The sequence below is a fragment of the Coenobita brevimanus genome, chromosome 50 (genome assembly GCF_032717465.1).
Source record: "Coenobita brevimanus isolate Jiangsu-jjx chromosome 50, ASM3271746v2, whole genome shotgun sequence".
NCBI classification, from domain to species: Eukaryota; Metazoa; Arthropoda; class Malacostraca; order Decapoda; family Coenobitidae; genus Coenobita; species Coenobita brevimanus.
This window is the reverse complement of record NC_137003.1, coordinates 29016182-29022181: the sequence shown is the minus strand read 5'-3', so window position 1 is coordinate 29022181 and position 6000 is coordinate 29016182.

Here is a 6000-nt window from a genome sequence, read left to right as displayed (position 1 = left end):
TCCTCTACAAGATGCCAAGCAGGGACAATGCCTTAAACTGCATAACCTCCCCCCTCCCCCCCTCATGCCATTGTCTCAGCAATTCACCTGTTACCTGTGACCTGACCAGTAAAGATATTCAGGGGCCAGAGTGATTCCCCAATCGATGATGATGTGGAGGACAAAGTTTATATAGCATTAGAAGAAGAAACAGTCAGAAATAATGATCAGGTAATGTGGCAAAAAAAGGTCAGGTATGGTGATTAGTTAGTGAGTTAAACAATGCTTATAATGCCTATATTACTGCTTGAAAACCAATATACTCTCATACTACATAGAAATTTGTACCAAGTAAATAAATAAATACCGTTTATGAGTTGTGTGAAATAGTTACCCTCTCATAGAACTCGTTTTCTTTGGTGCCAGCATGTTAGAAAACCCAGTCAGGTAAGGAGGAGCTCCTACCTGGATCGAGTATTTCAAACCTCAGGTGAGCGATTTCTCTATGAATTTTTGATGTTTCTCACCAAAAGCGGGAGGTTTTAGCCAAAAAATTTTTTTTTCGAAAACACCTCGGGATTTGGGGATGTCGGATGTGCGGAAAACCTCGGGACGTGACAGGTTAAGGACACTTTGCGGCTCCGGGAGCTTCATAAATAATCTTTTATTCTTTCAGAATGAAGACATCATATAACACATGCAAGGCAACATTAGATTGTTAATTTAGTTTTGAAACGATCTATACTATAAGCAGATCAAACAATATCGCCGCAATGTTGGGTTTAGATTTAGATATACTGCAGATTTCGGTTATGAGACAATTTTTTGTATTGCGGCTCTGAGAGTATTACATTTTTATTAACCTTTAAAAAAAAAGGCTCTTCTAGTTTTGAAGGTTGCTGTCCTCTGTCCTAGATCTATCAACAGAGGTATTCCTCAGGGCTCTGTCCTATCACCAACTCTCTTCCTTTTATTCATCAATGACCTTCTGCGTTATACTCCTAACCCCATCCACTCATACGCTGATGACTCCACCCTACACCTTTCCATTCAGTTCCCGCAACGTCCATCTCAGCAGTAACTGTACTTCAACAAACAAGGGATGGGGCTATGGCACACCTAATGTCTGACTTGGCTCGTATCTCTGACTGGGGTAAATAAAATTTTGTTGTTTTTATTGCAATATTCTGGTTAATCCTGCATCATCCTTGAACATGCATGGGGTTTCATTGACTCGGGACTTATCTTGGAAAGATCATAATGCATCTTTTGTAAAATCTGCTCCACGAGATTAGGTGTGCTAAGCCGACTCCATTCCTTCTTTACCCCTGCACAGTTGTTGACTTTATACACGGGTTTTATCTGCCCCTATGTAGAGTACAACTCTCATGTGTGGGGAGGCTCCCCACATACAGATCTTCTCAATAGGGTGGAGTCAAATGCTTTTCGTCTCATTAACTTTCCTCCTCTTACTGGCTCCCTTTAACCTCTGCCTCTTCGCCACACTGTTGCCTGTTTATCTCTTTTCTATCACTACTTCCATGGTCAATGCTCCTCTGAACGGTCTGCTTGCATCTCTCCACCTCTAGGATGGACGTGTAGCACCCATCTAGCAGCAAACTCTCATCCCTTTTCTGTCCAACTCTAATGCAGAGTTAACCGTTACTCCATTCTTCATTTATGCATCAGGTCAAGTCTAGAACTGTCTCCTTCTGTATATTTCCTGCTAGCTACGGTCTCCAGTCTTTCAAATGCAGTGTGTCCAGAGTGAAGGAATTCTTTAGTGATTCTCATGCAATACACACAGAGATGATCGAGGGAAAAAAAAAAAAAAAAAAGGGTAAAATTATATACATTTATTTACATTAATAAATAAACACCAACAGTTCAATAGAAACAATATTAAATAATTCCCAGGTCCCTGCCCATACTTAAAGGAACGCAAGATAAACCTCGTTAATACATCCCGGGAGATTTAGACAGAGTCCTCCACTGGAAACTAAACAAATAACACCAGACATGGGATTAAATAAAAGTTGTGGCCGTGCATACACCAGATATATCCTCCGTTGTGGAAGGGGTGCCAAACAAAAGACACGGCCTCAGTAGGGGAACTTGGCGGAAAGTTTAGTGCCTGGACACAAAGTATAGAGCCACATCTCTGGGAACTTAGATGACCAGTGAATCTCTTCTCCTAATCTGAATGGATTCCTCTCCGGCCCGGCCCTCGGCAGGAGGAGGATCCTCAACCAAAAAAAAAAAAAAAAAGCAACAACAGTGTAAACAACAGAAACCATGTACATTTAAATATTTAAACAAAACAAAATATACATATATACACCATATATATAAAAAAAATATAATTCAAGTACTAGTCGTACCAGCCAAATTATTAAAAGTATAATAAAGTATCCATTTACCTTGTTGGCTGGTGCTTGAAAGTAGAGTGAAGAGAATGCCTTACCTACCGTCTAATATAGGGGCAGAATGAGGCCTCAATACCCCAAACAACACAGCAATGAGACTTCCAAAAATTTTACAAAGAGTTTGAACTATCTCAGTAACTTCAAATGAAGCTTTGGACAAATGAAGCATGAAAAGTGAGTAACAACTTTTTTTAACATATGTACACATACATTTATATCTATATTTATATATAAATATACACATACAATAATTACATACAAAATAAAATCCGAATGAGAAAATTAACATACAGTCTAGCCCTTACATGGCTCCCCTCCTAAAGTATCTATCCCGAAGGGTAGATACCTTTACAAAAACTCAGAATTAACTTTGTACAAGTACACCTGACGATTACAAGAATAATTATAACAAAACCCAGATTAAATTAAGAATCGACACCGATTTTGATTACGTTCTGACCTAGGAAATGGTGAGCCTCCTAAAATGTACGGATGCCCGGGGTAATTAGTGCCAGAGACAAGGCCAAAACTTACAAAATCGAACACATGAAAAATAAGGGAACATTATGAAGCCCAAAGTTAAAGAACACTGTCTTTCGAAAACCCTCTTGTAGCTTACCACAGGACCAGTTTAGCCATCTACTCTGCTTAGGAAGTCTGCACCGATGTTATCTTGTCCCGCAATATGGACTAGTCTAAATTTATAAGGTTGTAAACTTAGTGCCCACCGCTGTAGTCTGCTGTTATTGCCTTTAAATTTTCTTAAGTAAATCAAGGGCTTATGATCCACTTCTAGGATGAATTCTGTTCCCTGGAGGTAATAGGTGAATCTTTTTACTCCACATATTATCCCCAAACATTCTCTCTCAATGGTAGAGTATTTGCATTCTCTATCAGAAAGCTTCCTACTGGCATAGGCAACAGGGAATGGCATGTTGTCTACATATTGGAGCAGAATTGCACCCAGTCCATAATTGGATGAGTTAGTTCTCAGGACAAATGGTGCAGAGAGATCGGGAAGTTTAAGAACAGGACCTTTTTCTAAACCCAACTTAAGTTTCTCAAAACATTCAGTTGCTTCACGACTCCATTCTAATGGCTCTTTTACCCCCTTTTTCAACATATCTGACAATGGGGAAGTTAGGGAGGAAGCATGATCTATGAAACTCCTGTAGAACGATATCATACCTAGGAACGACCTTAGGGTTTTCTTAGTCATGGGAGGAGAAACATTTAGTATCGTCTGAACTTTGTCATCAATAGGTTTTAGGGTCTTTCCATCTATCACAAAACCTAAATACTCGATGGACTGGAACCCAAATCTACACTTTGTAGGTTTTACAGTTAAACCATGCTCACGGAGACGTTCTAGAACAGCCCGTATAGCTCTAATATGATCTTCCCACGAGTTAGCATAAATAAGTACATTATCAAAATAAAAGGAGACATTATCTAACCATGCTAACACTATGCGCATTAGTCTGATGTAGGTGGCACAAGCTGTAACTAGACCGAATGGTAGTCGACGAACTCCATTAAACCTTTATGTGTAGGAAAAGCTGTTACAGGTTTAGCTCTTTCTGTAAGAGGGACTTGATAATATGCTTTGGTGAGATCCAGTTCAGTAAAATATTTTGCCCCAGTAAATTTATGCAAATCGTGCTCTAAATTACACATTGGTTCTGCATGGAACTCAGTCACAGAATTGAGAACCCTGTAGTCAATGGCCATCCTATAGCTACTATCAGGTTTTCTAATCATAACCACGGGTGATTAATGAGGTGACTGCGAAGGTCTGATAATTCCTTGCTTAAGTAGATTTTCCATTTCCTTTTCAAAATGTGGTTGAAGGTGTACTGGAAGTGGATATAACTTTGGTTTTAGTCTCTCGGTAGTACATAGGGAGATATCATAACATATGGTATTAGTACACCCAGGGAGTTCTGAAAACACATCTCTAAATTCCTCAGTGACATTCCTAACATCCTCTTTCTGTTCATGTGTTAATTCATTGCATATCTCCAACTCTTTATTTTGTGTGGGCGAGCAAAGATCTTGAGAATAGTAAACTTCTAATTAAGTGTCAGTGTCATCTCTCTCCACACACATTTAAGCAACCAAAGGCTGATCGTTAAAAGTCAACCGTGTCAGCTTGTCCAGAACATTAGCCATGGATACCTGGGCTCTACGAAAATACTGCTTTAACAGGTTAGCATGGTACAGTTTGAGTTTACCATTTTCATTTATCAAATAGTTAACTTTATTCCTACACTCTACAACTTTATAAGGTCCTTTCCATGCCAGAAGTAATTTTCTGTTGTCATCTGGGAGCAAGACAAGAACTTCATCTCCGGGCTTATATTTCCTTTCTTGAGCCTTCACATCAAAATAAACCTTAAACTTTTGAGAACTGACAGCAGCATTGTGAGCCGCAATCTTAGCACAGTCTTCTAATTTGTCTTTTAACTCAAGTATATATTGATAAAGTGGCCTATCATCGTTCTTCACAGTTTTGTCCTCCCATAAGTCCCTTAACACTGACAAGGGTCCTCTAACCTGCCTTCCATAAAGCAACTCAAAGGCGGAAAATCCTGTGCGATCGCTTGGTATTTCTCTCATGGTAAAGAGTAAGGGAACTAAATACCTGTGCCAATCTTTTGGTCTATCTTCACACACTTTTCCAAGGGAAGCTTCTAAGGTCGAGTGAAACCTCTCTATCCTACCATTTCCACTAGGGTGATAGGGAGTGGTAAACAGGGGTTTGACGCCTAACAGCCTATGCAATTCTTTCATTAGCTCTGATTTGAATTGTGCCCCATTATCTGAGAGTATTTCCTTAGGAATTCCTACCCTGGAAAAGATAGTTATCAGAGCTTCGGCTACAGCTGTGGAAGAAATGTCTTTAAGGGGCATGGCTTCAGGGAATCCAGTTGCAAAGTCAATTAGGGTAAGTATGAACTGATGCCCTTCCGATGATGGTGGATTTAAGGGGCCTACCAAATCTATTGCTACCCTAGAAAAAGGTTCAGTCATAATGGGCATTTGTTTGAGTGGTACTGGTTTCACACGTCCCTTAGGGGCCATGCGTTGGCACTTATCACACGATCGACAATAGTCTCTGACATCAGATGCGAGACGTGGCCAGTGAAACTGCTCTTTAACTCTGGCTTCAGTTTTCCTGTGAGAGAAATGATCTGCTAAGAGACCCTCATGGGCTGCAGACAAGACGAATTTCCTACACTCTAGAGGAACAACTAGAGTAAGCTTTCCTATCATACCAGATTTCTTTGATTTTACACACTTACGGTATAACAGGCCGTCAATGTCATCATACTTAAATATACTCCCATCCTTTGTCTCATCCTTTTCACCTGACAAGCACTTCTTCCTGACCGTCTCTAAGCTAGAGCACTTCTGTTGTAATTCTGAAAACTGCTCAGGGGTGACATTCAAGGGCTCTATAGAAGGTACTACAGGAGGATGGAGTTTCTTGTTCCTTGTGGATCTGGTCTGAACTGCTTGTATCATCTCTCTTTTATTGCCAGAATTCATGGGAGAACAAGACTGTCTGTTTGGTAAAGGCTCAGAGGAGTCA